The sequence below is a fragment of the Anabrus simplex genome, chromosome 6, assembly GCF_040414725.1.
Source record: "Anabrus simplex isolate iqAnaSimp1 chromosome 6, ASM4041472v1, whole genome shotgun sequence".
In the NCBI taxonomy this organism is placed as follows: Eukaryota; Metazoa; Arthropoda; class Insecta; order Orthoptera; family Tettigoniidae; genus Anabrus; species Anabrus simplex.
The window spans coordinates 201,885,270-201,900,381 of record NC_090270.1 but is presented as its reverse complement, the minus strand read 5'-3'; the positions used below and the strand labels follow the sequence as shown (position 1 = coordinate 201,900,381).

The 15,112-nt window shown below is 40.0% G+C and overlaps 1 long non-coding RNA gene across 1 annotated transcript in view; it reads left to right on the top strand.

Annotated features, from left to right (window-relative positions):
* Nucleotides 1-12,321, top strand: part of LOC137501220 (uncharacterized) — a 95,910-nt gene extending 83,589 nt beyond the window's left edge. The window contains exon 3 of the long non-coding RNA XR_011018432.1: nucleotides 11,922-12,321. This is a non-coding gene — a long non-coding RNA (uncharacterized lncRNA). The remainder of the gene's footprint in view (nucleotides 1-11,921) is intronic.
* The last annotated feature ends 2,791 nt before the right edge of the window (nucleotides 12,322-15,112 follow it).

Below are 15,112 nucleotides of genomic sequence, written 5' to 3'. Positions count from 1 at the left end.
CAGTTAAAACATTTTCAACCGAGCTCGATAGCTGCAGTCGCTTAAGTGCGGCCAGTATCCAGTATAAGGGAGATAGTAAGTTCGAGCCCCACTGTCGGCAGCCCTGGAAATTGTTTTCCGTGGTTTCCCATTTTCACACCAGGCAAATGCTGGGGCTGTACCTTAATTAAGGCCACGGCTGCTTCCTTCCCACTCCTAGGCCTTTCCTGTCCCATCGTCGCCATAAAGGGCCCTTTACACGCTCAGACATTTACACAGATCTGTCTGTACAGACCGTGTTTGTGCAGACAAGTCGTTGCGTGTAAATGAATCGCCGACCGTAATTTTGGTCTGTACTGCGGTCTGTGTTCGGCCTGTGCAAAGTCTGGCGGAGTTTGAATTAACACAGACCACGCGCAGACGAGTCTGAGCGTATAAAGCTTACGCAGACAACGCTGCAGACAGATAGCACAGTCCTTCGTCTGGGAGCGTGTATGTAGTGTTGTACTGTAGCGTAGTGTTTGCTCTCAATACAGAAACAGCTATGAGTGAGTTTACTGAAGATTCGCGTAATTGTACCCGTACATTTATGATTGAATTAATAGAACTCTATAAATCATTGCCAAGTGTTTGGAAGATCAAGAGCAAAGAATACAGAGTCCGCAATGAAGAAAACGCGGCATATGATGTATTAGTTTCTAAACTAACATTTCCTTATCACAACTTGTCCATCTATCACGATATTAAACATTAAAAATAAGCCTACTAACTAGTTACACCCAATCTTGAAATTGTATTTTAATTAAATCATTCATTCATTGATTCATTCATTGATTCATTTTGTCCTAGATGTTAACAGTGTTATATGATCTAGGATAACATGCAGACCTATCTTAACACTTCGCGAGTTCAGTTAGTGCTTCATGTCACAATTCTGTACTTGATCCAGTTATACTACAATTACAACACACATTGTGAATGACTGCGTGAATAGATAAATGAATGAATGACTGCACGATTGAACTGTATTCATGCATATTTGCATGGCCCAATAAATACCGCTACTGTTCTCTCCCTGTCACGGATAACCACCAGATGAAAAGGGAGCCCTTATTATTGATGGATGGATGAATAAATGAATGAATGAATGAATGAATGAATGAATGAATGAATGAATGAATGAATGAATGAATGAATGAATGAATGAATGAATGCACTCAACTTACAGCTACGGAACTCCAGCAGCTGAGGAAAGAACACGCAATCTATTTTACCTAAGCAAAATAATGCCTTTGAATTCTCACCTTCAAATATTCCTCTCTTAGAACGTCATATATAGCACGGCATGTTTCCGGAATGATGTGGCTTAAAGATGAAGGAGACACTATAGCAGAAATTTTAAAGTCCGCATAGCTTTTTCCCGTTGCCAGAAACCTCTATGTTACTACAAGTCTTTCTAAAGTGCTTAACGATTCTCTCATTACACTGTCTTCTCTCCTTATATACGGTGTGACATACTGCAACAGCACTAAGAATTTCTTTTCGTCCATTCTCAAGTAGTTAAAGCAGTCATCTTTTTCCAATTTTAACTCCTTCAAAAGATCAACGTGCGAAAGCGAAAGCGAAACGTGTTGTAGAAACCAGTCATTTGTCCACCTTCTACGTTGTGATTTCTTCCTCTTTTTAACTTCCGAAATAACAACACTAGAAAGAGGTAACACTTTGTAAGTTAATTGACTTAATCTGGGCATGGTCAGGAAATACTACCTGTGCTCGTCTCGATTAGAAATACGGGAATGTGCGAAAGCTGTACAAATGGTCGAAACGTGTAAACGCAGTGTGAACAGTGCAGACCAGATGTGCAGACGGTCGTTGCAAACGTGGTCTGTGCAGACTAGTCTGAACGTGTATAAAGGGCCCTTTAAAAGACGTATCTACTGTATGTCGGTGCGACGTAAAGCAACTTGCAAAAAAAAAACCTTTACAATACCCCCCCTTAAACTTATATAATGTAATTCCTGAAATAAGATACAGTTGGCCTTCATTAATACACAGCTGATATTAAAATAGTGAAGCAAAACAATATTCGACTTTCATTATCTTCTTGTATAATATCCATTTAGTGAAAAATAACTATTTTTATAATGGCTGAACTGTTTTTGTGATCATTTGTATAATGAAAAGAGCAGAAATTGCCTACTCGCTCTATTTATTCATGAGAAACGACATTATATGTTTCAAGGCTATATCCGAGAGTTATTTATATTCCCCATGAGCTTTCAGGCAGTACAGGACACTCTTTCCATACCATGGAAATGAGATAGCTTCGGTGGATGATGGGCGTTTATCAGCAACGACACCAGGAGACAGCGTATTCACGTGTCGCTATTCGTTGAGCAGGTCCGTGAGGGTGGACTTCGCTGATACTGGCATGTCTAGAAACTGGACCTAACATAGTTACAAAGACAGGTTACCATCCTCCAGTTGAGAGAACAAGGCCACGTGGACGACCCTTTCTAGACAAGATCTGAAAGCAATCAGTCTACTGGCAGACGATGGATTTGAGCGTGATAAGTAGCGTACAAAAATCCGCACACCAAATCCTGTACGAAAGGAAAAATGCTAAGGAGAAAGAAAAGGAGCTTACAGCCAAAAATCAAAAAGCGACGTATACTGTATACAGTATAGTTTTCCAAGTAGTGTCACATGAAAACTCAACAAACTGAGAATCCTCTATTTCTCCCCCCAAGCACAAACAAGGTCACCCGACCTATAGCAATAACTAGGGCCCGGATTTTTAGGTTTTAAACTATTTTATTCCTTGCTGGCTAACTGCAGTATTTTAACTTACTTATCCATTTCATTACCATTGGAGTAAATTACTCGAATCTTATAAAACCTAAAAATAACTAAATAAGACGTTAAAACCTAAAAAAAACTAAATGGGCTATTCAAGAGAGTATTACGTTATTTTGAAATAGAAATACCAAATATTAATGAAAATGAATGATTTTTTAAAAATAAACATTATGCACGACTTTTTGAAATGACTTCATGGTTTGGAACTGGAAATGGATTGTAAGTATAACTAATGAGAGCGAAACAACGTGATACGATACTATTCCACTAGGGTACAGCACAAAACAAGAGACAACCCCTTGGCGTTCACTGACCTGTATCTAGCAGGTACAAGCCCGCCTAACTTGCCAGCTTCAGTGCATCTCTCATTGTGTACGGTCGACTACCGCCAGCTACGGCTGTTTAGCTCTATACACACTATTATGCGACAGACTAAAATTAATTTTCCCTATAAATCAAGTTATTATTGAAGGCAGTTTAAGAAGCTTACGCATCTCAGAAGTAGCGATGCCTAAAGGCAAGTATTCATTTGCTTTACGTCGCACCGACGCAGATATGTCTTATGGCGACGATGGGATAGGAAAGGCCTAGGAATGGGAAGGAAGCGGCCGTGGCCTTAATTAAGGTACAGCCCCAGCTTTGGCCTGGTGTGAAAATGGGAAACCACGGAAAACTATCTTCAGGGGCGCTGACAGTGGGGTTCGAACCCACTATCTACCGATTACTGGATACTGGCCGCACGTAAGCGACTGCAAAAAAAAGTTTGAATGAATAGTATAACTTTAGTAATGATTGAAATGATCATCAAAACTATTTCAGGAGGATAAAAAAACTAAAAAAACTATTATGAGCTATTAAAAAACTAAAACGTGGTTTTTAAGAACCTAAAAATCCGGGCCCTAGCAATAACAGTACAAAGAGAACCAACCGCGATCGTGACACCGCTCAACTATTAGGAAATCGATCTACGACCTCCCACAACTCAGCAGAGCCAATAGCATCGAGTGCTAAGAAAAGGACTGGGCTCTTCACACACGCAATTACGGTCTGTCAAGGACGCTGGCCGCAGCGAGAGTCATAGCAAACGACTGCTGGCGGCGTACATTGCCCTAGGTCAGTGTGATATATAAGGTAGGCATTTATACAAGTGCGAGGTATTGCAGCGGTGTCTCAACAGCGCACTAACCACTATCGTTTTGGAAAATTGTGACATTCCAACTGACGACCCCCAGCGCCACACTGGAGCGAAACACTAGTAATTTCACAATTGGAAAGCGTTAAAGATTTTGAGCCGGACTAAGTAGCTCAGATGGTAGAGCTCTGAGCTCAACTTGGTGGGTTCGACCCTGGCTCAAATCCGTGGATTTGAAGGTGCTGGAATGCGTTTGCACTTTTGTACCGTAGGGTAATTTTATTTACACATAATCACACATCATCAAAATGGCGTTTTGTTCGATACCGCGCTAAAATAAATAAATAAATTAATTAATTAATTAAAAAATAATTTTCTTTGTTTGCTACTTGCTTTACGTAGCACCGACACAGATAGGTCTTATGGCGACGATGGAACAGGAAGGGGCTAGGAGTTGGAAGGAAGTGGCCATGGCCTTAATTAAGGTACAGCTCCAGCATTTGCCTGGTGTGAAAATGGGAAACCACGGAAAACTATTTTCAGGGCTGCCGACAGTGGGGTTCGAACCCACTATCTCCCGAATACTGGATACTGGCCGCACTTAAGCGACTGCAGCTATCCAGCTCGGTAAATAAATAAATAAATAAATAAATAAATAAATAAATAAATAAATAAATAAATAAATAAATTTAAAACGAACTCATTAATACTGCATCTTCATTCCCACTCTTCGAAAGCAGGAACACTTACTTTACACTCTGTATCCGGAAGACACACTACATTTATCTCTTCCAGCAAGGACACCGTGAAACAATCACGAATTCCTAAGCTCAGCACAAAGCTACATACACAAGAGACAAAATCAACACAAGACTCGGCAGTCGTTTATGACTACTCATGGCAGGAAACGCACAAATCTTCTCAATATAGGTGGCGTAATTTCAAGTCGGAGAAATTAGGGCACCAGGCGGATACTTGGAAGTATTTGTCGTACTTTTACAACCACTGTAAGACGTTCGTAGCCGTATGAAAAGTTGCATATTCTTGCTGGATGGTCTCATTAACTCCAGGGAAGAGAATTCGCATATATGAGTGTAAGTGATCTTCAAAGATCTATCCATAAGTAGATCGATCGGGAGTGTCATCCACACGGATGGGCCGTCCCAGAAAACGCCACGAAAACATTCCGTAGACCGCACCGCTGCCGCCAGCAGGTTGTGTTCTTCCAGCTATGATTGCAGAATGTTTGCTCTTTCTCGTCTTGCACGGCAACGTGCGATCATTCGAAGAAGCAGAAAACGAGATTCAAAGGAGAAAGTGACGACGACGACGACGACGACGATGACGAAGTCGTTTTTATTCCTCCGTTCCAGGTGGCCCTCTCACAAGCCAGGAGAAGTGGTGGAGAACAGTGGATGTGATACTGAAGCGTTCCCGCCGGTGCACCTTCGTGAACACCGACACAGTGACCATCAGCTTCCTTCAGATCCCCATAAACATCAGGATTCATTGAACTGTCAGTCTGATAGCGCCTGGTACACTAACGGTGAGTTGCTCAACTACAGCGTGTCGATCGACCCTTAACACTCCTTCGCAGTCAACGTTCATCTCACACAACATCAACGCAACGGCTAGTGGTGCTCCGCGGTTTCCGTATCAGGTGCCATTTGTCCATTTACGTTAACACTTTCATCACAGCGATACGAGAACAACTTAACAGCTGCGCTGTTCCACAAATACTTCAAACAGATATTTTTAATCTGCTATTTGTTTTATGTCGCACCGATACAGAATGGTCTTACAGTATGACGACGATGGAATAGGATGGGGTTAGGACTGGGATGGAAGCGACCGTTGCCTTAATTGAGATATAGTCCAAGCATTTACCTGGTCCGAACATGGGCAACCACGGAAAATCATCTTCAGGGCTGCCGACTGTAGTTTCGAACCTACTGATGCACGAATACATGTGAAGACCTGGGGGGAATGACGATGAAGGTCCAATTTTTCCTGTTTTTGGGTGTTGACGCCATTTTGTGCAGCAAATCATGCAGTTTCTTTGTGTGTATTCATTTGTGTGAATAATGCTGAGGGTCCGGTGATATTCACAGTTAAATATTTTGTGGAAGATGGAAGACCGATGAGAGTCCTGGCATTTGAAGGAAAAATGATGATAGTCCATTCTACTCTGTTCTTAAGGAAGATGTATGGGACTACTAGTATTGCTAGGACAACTGAACGACATATCTGAGGTGCTGCGAGATTTATTAACCACTTCCTCTATCTTGGCTTGGACGCCTACGATATTGCTCACTAACCCATCCAGTTCTAATTTCTGGGCGCTAAATTCCCCTTTAATCAAGTCGAACTTCTTGTCTGTCTCCTCGTGGACGGATGACAGCTCGTCATTCAGGGTTATGACCTTATCTTGGGTATCTTTAAGTTGCTTGGATAAGTCTACCCTCAATCGCCTAGATCCTTTCCCAGTTCTTCATTATCTGCTTGTACCTCCTCAATACTCCTAGCCGTTTCTTCCTGAGTTGTACTTAATTTTCTTATATCCTCTTTATTCATTTGGATTAATTTCACGTCAATGGCTTCAATGCGCTGGTCTACAGTTACCTTGACGTCTTCGGCTACCTGGTCGACTTTGGCGTTTACGACGGCTATCTCTTTAGACAACATTTCATTATGTTCATGCATCGCTGTGAAGACCTTTGACTTATCGTCTTCTCGCAGGCTGTTGAATTTCTCTACCTCTGTCTTCAGATCAGCCCTAAGCTCAGCTAGATCTGACATCAACTGCTTATGTAGTTCCCTACTTTCGTTGACGTGCCTATCGAGGTCTCCCCTAATTATGTCCTGATTTTCACTAAGAACACGATGTAGCTCGCGAGTTTCTATGAACTGCTGATTAATTTCATGCTTAAATCACCAATGTCCTTCCTAATATCCGCGCTAGCTTCCTTACAACTATCCTGCGTGTCCTGCACTTTAATGTCAACATTTTAAACCACTTCCTTCATACTTTTAATTCTACCTCTGCACTATCTAATTTGACATCCACTGTTTCTAGCTTATTATCCACTGTTTCTAACTTATTGTTGATAGATTCCATACTCTCCTTTAAGTCCTTCATCATTTGGAAAAACTGCCCTTGGGCCAATTCTCCCTCCTGCATAGACATACTGTATTTAATTGAAAACGATTGGTCATCGGTGAGCCCGCGACTTCCACGGCGTATAATAAGAATACAGACGATAAACATCACAACATGCTCCTATCTGCATATCACACTGTTAATGCAACATTATCTCAAACATCATTTAATACAAATGTGAAATTCAATGTTCACTCGGTCAAAGTGATCAGTCAAAACACTCAAAGCAGTATTCAAAATTTTGGGAAATTACTCTAACACATACTTCAATTATACCGTTCATTCAGTAGATAAATTATTCTCATAGTGGTATCTCCTAGCCTTACTAATCGGGCGTTTATCTATTTCTTCGAGTTCACTCTCAACTCTGGCGCACGATTTTATCATCCATAATGTGGCATAGCCTCAACATTATTTCTCAATTCCTCTAGTACACGATTTTACGAAATATCCTCATCGTTATCGTGACTCAGGCCCTTACGTTTGGTGCCATTTTACTGGTCGACCAACGTGTAAAATGTCCTACAATTGGTCATCATTTCACTGATGTCAACCAACCTAACTTGTAGTTCTTCTCTCGATGTACTTAGGCCCTCCCTTAAGTGACTGAAGCCACCAAGTTGCGCAACATTTTACTGAACCCTTTGGTCCATACTGAAGGATACCTACCTTTCTTACCTATCAGCAAAAGTTCATGAGATCTGTCTCTTGGGTCGTATCGTGTTCTTCGTCACTTGCTGAGGTAAAGGTAGGGTTCAGTAATTCTAATCTATCTACTCAAATGAAAGGTTTGTTTAAAAACATGTTTCTATTTATTCAAGTAATTCCTGAAGTATTCCTGAGTTATCAACGGTATCTTTTAACCCAATCGTTTCCGCTGGACAATCAGTTTTTACATAGAAAGTCAGAACACTGGTGTGAGCCTTTGACGTAACTGCCTGATGGGCATTCTTACTAGAAACCATTGTCTCATTTATTAATTAAACAAAGGAAAGTCTGGAAATCCTTAAAATCGGCTTCCATGTGAGACTACCTGTACCATCATAGTGGTTTTATGGTCCAGCTCCCGTAACAAGAACTCTGGACTCTGGGTATAATTAAGGCAGTCCAATCGGTGTGTGCCACACAGTGGTTATACGGCATGGACCCTTAATTGAAGCGACGTGACCTGCGACTATGTCATGGACCGACATCTAAACTTCTAATTTACTTTAAAGTCATTGCGGATGATGACCAGAAGGAAAATGATGCTACAGTGGCATATGGCCCTACTCTAAGTCACTGAGGTTGATGACCCCACGACCATCCAAGTTTCTAAGCTGAAAGCTAAACACAATCAAGTTACATCGGTTGATGACCAAAGTTTCCACTTTACTAACCCCAGCACATTTCTGCTCAATCAAACAAAGTCAAATCATGCAACAACAACAATGCTCACAATACTTCGTAGCAGTAAAATCCATTACCTTCGGATATGTCCCCTTAATCGTTACGTTAACATTTACATATATCCCAGAAAATAAACTACGATTTCCAGAATGCATCTCCAGGTATTCGCTTGATTTAAAGTTATTTCAAAATGCGGTTTTCACTGAATTTAATAATTAAATCAATTTAAATGATTTAATGAAATCTTAAAGAACAACAAATTTTATTTCCACGGACGGATGGTTTCTTCACAAATTCCTACACAATGTGACGTAATTTTTTTTTTAGTCATGTGATGTTTATCTCTTGATTCCGATAGCTGGAAAAGAACTATTACATCATCCATGTCCAGTTTTATATCTTGTTTCATGACCTCACACTTTAAATCTAATATATCCGTAGCCATTATTAACACTTGGATAACCCTAATAATTACGTACAAACCAAAAGCAACTCGCCATATAATTATGATGTCATATCTCGTCATAACATTTTATAAAGTTTGCGCTCCCCTCACAGACAAAACAATCATCTCTACCACCGCTTTATATTTGGACAACCCTGAATTTGGCTAACCTTGCTTATTCTACTATAAGTTCGTGGTCTCAAATGCACATTACAATCTCAATTAAACAAATTTACAGTATCTGATAACACACACGTTATTCCCAGATGAAAATTTCAACTAAATCCAACATTTAACGTTATCTCCTGCCGAGAAATGCAATCTCAATTCAATGCGTAACACACTCTGCATGTTCTGTTATTCGAGCGGCGAACCCCTATCAGCTGACGGCATTTCGCCCCAACCCTCGCTTGGTAGTGATATGAGACATCTGTTCGTTCTACCTGACTGGCCTCTCAGAATGCAACCTTTAAACTCTGCCGACATAATTACACAAATACGATATTCTAACCAACAAAATGCACATTGATTATACTTCAAAATGCCCACAATAATTGTACACGTCGCAAATTAATACCGGCATGGATTCTCTACTTCTACTTTCCATCCCCAAACATTATACAAAATCTTCCTCGGGCTTCCACAAGTCCCGGCTCCATTGACGGGTCTCCAACGCCTGATCCACAAATCTCTTCTCGACTCACACGAAAAAACTAACCTCTGTTTCCCAAACTCACGACTATCACTGACAAAAGAACTGGAATAAAATCCTTACTAGAATCCACGACGTCTAATAACGCACAGTACTTTAATAATGAATAACTTCGCATAAAATGATATCGTATTTTAATATCTGTGTTTTCACGAAAATGACTTAAAATTCTACTAAATCTATTTTATTGTCAGTCAGACACGGTTTAATTGGGCCTAGAAAAACGTTTCACTCCTTGACCAAATTCATCACTATACTCTCACCCGACAGCGCGCTTCCACTCGATTGAAAATGGGTAACCATGGATTTCTTATATTATTTACGTCAAAAATACAGACAGAAAAATTTTACGTCGAATGAACAATTTGACATCACAAAATATAGGCAATAAACACACGGAAATGACGATCTATATTGGACGTGATATCACTTCGAAACCCTATTTACTAACCTTTTTTTTTACATCATACGGCACTCGCAAGACTTCGAAAATGTATCCAAGTGGAAAATAAAACAAATGACCCTTTTTCGTCGTATTCTGACATTTACAAAAAACACATAGGGACGACCAACTGCGTCGTATATAACCCCTTCAAATACATATAATTTAGACATCATGAAACAAGATATAATAGGTGTAAGATGGTAAGTCACATACCTTAAGTCACGCCAGCGTTCATCATAGGGCTCACCTGTGACCCTGGCATTTTTATTTAGCCATTTTTACATTTCTGGCTGTACAGATCATTTTATTCTTCCGGTTTCCAAGAAATAAAGCATAAAAAAGAAAATGCCCTTCACTTGTTCTTGTTGAGCGCACACGATGGACTGTAATTACTTCCGCACACGAATTACTTTCTTTATCAAATATAAATTTATTCGGTACCTTGACCGTCCTTTTTGGTACAATTATTTCCACTCAAGAAAAACTATCTCCACATGGAGTAAAGACCGCAGCCACAACGGCTATGATCTGTTGGTTGGACTTAGTCTACTTTTGTCGTTCGATTTTACAGAGCAGCTCAACCCTCTGTCTTCAGCCTCGTGATACAAAATGCAGGGGCTCCATCATGGCGTCACTTCTCATTTATAGAAACTGCCTCCTCTCTCCGGGCATCACCCTTTGCCGCCAAGAAAATTTCCGTAACTTTTCTGACTTAACTGAACTGTAATTACAAGAGTTTTGAAGGTAACAACATACTTGCTACATTTCGGGCGGTAGTGTTTATGAACATTTAAAATTTATACATATTAAATTAGCTGGTTAAATTACCTCATCTGATAGGCACTATATTTTGTCGACTTGGCTTGGGTACGCCATACACACGCGCTCTTCTGAAATAGCCCACAAAAATGACTTAAGATTCTTCCGCCGTCGACACGTGCGAATGACGTCACGTATCCCAGAGTATGGGACAGAAGGTAGCCATCCCCAGCCACGTGTCAACTCCGCACTATCAAGAATCGAACTTCTTATTCCAATTGACAATTTAATACATAATATTCTTAGGGCACAAAGGTCATGGGTTCAGAATGTATGTATGTATGTATGTATGTATGTATGTATGTATGTATGTATGTATGTATGTATGTATGTATGTATGTATGTATGTATGTATGTATGTATGTATGTATGTATGTATGTATGTATTAAAATAAGTTAGTGTAGTTGGTAATAATTAAAGCGTACTAAGAGATAACATCTGCGAAAGAGGCCCCGGGATTTCGATTGCCTAGTGATGAAAATTCATGTCCCTTTGGTTCGCACTTCAAGCAAAACCGGAGGTCTCGTACCTATGATCACCACCTGAGGCTATTGATTTCAAAAGGAGCACACTCCCATTTTCGGAATTTTTTGGTACAGCCAGTGTCCTATTCAACATAATTATTACTAGCCACGTTATATGAGCATTTACTCTTTCTTAAGTAATCAGTTAAATCTTTGTTTAAGAATTATCTAGGGTTTTGCGAAATAGATTTGTTGTTATGTGGGCTTTTATATTGGATTTTGCCCCTTTTGGTACTCAATACTGTACGTGGAATTTGTGACGATTGCTTCTTTTGATACCAAGAGCCTCAAATTTACTAAATATGCCTAAATCTTTTCTTTGTTTAAGTTAAGTAGGTCTGTATCAGCAAACAAGTTTCTTATTTTGAGATCATGTTATTGTAAAATATAGCTCTTTGTCATTTCCTTGGTTATTTGCTCGTATTTCTAATTGATGACGAAATTTTTATTTTTCAGATACGCTTGGTTATCACTGCTTTGATTGGAGTGATCGTGTAACATGCGTGCAACGACCAGAAGCTGATAAAGTTAAATGTAATAACATCTATAAGAATCAATAATTTTTAATGTCTTTGACCAATATTCAAGAATTTTGCCGCTATATTTACTTCATAGGGCGTACCTGGACTTCCCACACACGTGCTGAAATGTTTTTTGAAGTGTGTTCACCGAATCGAGATAGTGTACATCGAAGAGCAGTCTTCCTTCAAAACGATGTGTTGCCTTGCAACTTTTTAGCTTCACTGTCTCTTAGTGGCAATGTCTAGCCTAGCAAGGGATTGTTTTTTGAAAGTTCTCGAGGGAAAATTAGATCTTTTCAAAAACGCATTCATAATGCTCCTATAATCATCGATCAATCGCGTGGGGTTTACAGCAGATTGCACTGTATTATTTCTTAAATCAATTGTAAGGTATACTCATTTTATGTAACTTACCTTTATTAAAAATATAGTATTATACTGAGTACTTAAAACAATATACGACAGCTGGTCTCACTTCCCCTATCTCTCTCACCCCACTCCATCTTTGACAGTATCTTTGATAGTGATCAATCACCTTACTCCTGTCTGGCTCCATGGCTAAATGGTTAGCGTGCTGGCCTTTGGTCACAGGGGTATCGGGTTCGATTCCCGGCAGGGTCGCGAATTTTAACTACCATTGGTTAATTTCTCTGGCAAAGGGACTGGGTGTATGTGTCTGTCTTCACCACCATTTCATCCTCATCATGACGCGCAGGTCACCTAAGGGTGTCAAATCGAGAGACCTGCACCTGGCGAGCCGAACATGTCCTCGGACACTGCCGGCACTAAAAGCCATACCCCATTTCATTTTACCTTCCTGCTAGCCAAGAAGTTTGAGGTAGACCATTTTTTCTATTTTTACGAAGCACTGCAGTTCATCGGAATTGCCCTCATAATATAAGTGAACCAACTGTTTAAACAACCTGGTAGAGATAAGATGACTGCTCTCCACAGTCCGCCTTCTGTCTGAATGATCAGCTTCACGGCCCGGTATCGGGTTCGATTCCCGACCACGTCGGGTAATTTAGTCACGTCTGGTTAATTCTCCTGGCTTAAGGATTTGGTATTTGTCTTAATGCGCACCTCTTCAATTATACCATGTTGATTGCCAAGACACATAGCAAGAAATGTCCCGGTGGCTAAAGCATTTTTTTCTTCTAGGCATGTAGTAACTAAACAGTAAAGCAAAATTCGAAGTGATATTTCATTTAAGTGTTCAATGTACGTACGAAATACAATAAAATCTCCCAGCACCCCGAGGTACCGCCGTGGCCCCACAGAAAAGTTCACCGCATGGTTTTGCCTAGACGGCCAGAATTTTAGCGGTACTAGAAGCTTGCATTGCTTGATAGTACACATTGTAGATACCAGAGCGTGCTAGGATTTGTTTACTAGCGCTTAGGACTACAATCGCAAGGCACTCATTGCTTTACAGTAGGGTGTGTGTGAAATACTTGCAAGATATTTGTAAGTTATTTTACCAGTGAACGGAGAAGTTAGTTATAAAAATGAAACCGCTTTCTTCTCGAACTCGGAAGGTAATGACGCCAGCCCTTCAGTATGATAATTCTGGTAAGTAGTGTCCATGTCAAACTGATCTCTTACGTTTTGCAACACCAAAAAAACTCTTTACCAAATTAAATTTTGAAATATATTTATTTCCTTTTTACTCCTTGCCAAATGCTCAATCGTAATGTAAAATGTTGCTATGTCGTCAATGAATTTTGTCAATTTAGAAAATGCAAATACGCTCATGTTTACGCTATATTTGTCGCGACATGCGTAGAATTCAGTTCCGTATGGGTGCAACAACTTGGAAGGAATCAGTGTGGCCTATTGAATGGGTAAGCATAAGCTTGGGGTGAAAATGGGAAATTACAGAAAATCATAACCAGGTTTCCCAGCAGTAGGATTCAAACCCACAATCTCCAAAATCTTGAACTTGCGAGTTAGCAAACTAGCAAACCCGGCACACCTAAGAGCATGGCTAAACTGATTGGGCAAATACATATTGCTAATAGAAGGAGGCTGGATTAATAAAAAATACAGACTATATTTCGGAAACCAAGCATGCCAGGATTTGCTCCGAGGCCATAGCGGTACGGTATCACAGCGTTTTTAACAGCTCAGCGGTCCGCCGGCCCGGCAGGGAAAGTCATATAGCAATACCTGTCAGCGGTACTTTGTACCGCCGTGGCCTCATGAGACACTCACTGAGCGGTGTGATACGCAACGTACCACACTATCAACCTCAACAGAAACACGTAAAAGCTTCATACATTATGGTGTTGCTGTCAAGAAGGGTATTCGGTTGTAAAACTGGACCAAGTTCACATATATGACGCAGATCGCACCATCATTCCCACCAGACATTATCACAAAGCTAAAATCGTGCCTTTCTTCTTCTTCTTGCGTTCCGGCCTTCTAAGGACCACGTTACGATTTCAATTGTTCCTCCTTAGTTGTTCTTTCCTTTTCTTCCAGTATTCTTTCATTGTTTCACTGTGTTTCTTTTTCCTGTCTTCAGTCCACTTTGTGCCTGTTTTCTTTTCCTTCCTCCCTTGGAATCCTTCCATTTGTAAGACTTTCTTCCTAAAAATCTCTCTTTCCAATAATTCTTCTTCTCGTATGTTGTTCCTTTCCAGGTCTTTCTTCTTGAATCCAGGTGGTAGTTGATTTCTTTTCCCAAAGGTACTTGAAGATTCGTTTAGTTAGTCTATTGTCATCCATTCTGTAAATGTGTCCAAGAAATAGCAATCTCCTTTTTCTTATTGTTTCTGATATGTTTTCTACGTTCTGGTAAATTTCATTGTTACTTCTTAATTTCCAAAACTCTGCAATTCTTGGAGGACCTAATATTTTCCTTATAATTCTTCTTTCTAATATTTCTAATTTATCAAGCTTGTAGTTCAGTGCTAGACATTCGCTGGCATAAAGGCATTCTGGTTTCACTACTGTGTTGTAGTGCTTTATTTTAAGTTTTCTTGATAAGCACTTTTTGTTGTAAGTATTCTTAGTTATACCGTATGCTCTTTCCATCTTTTGTATCCTCTCCTCTATAGCAGATTTTTCTAAACCATTTTCTTGAACTGTCTCACCCAAATATTTCAATTTCTTTACCTTTTC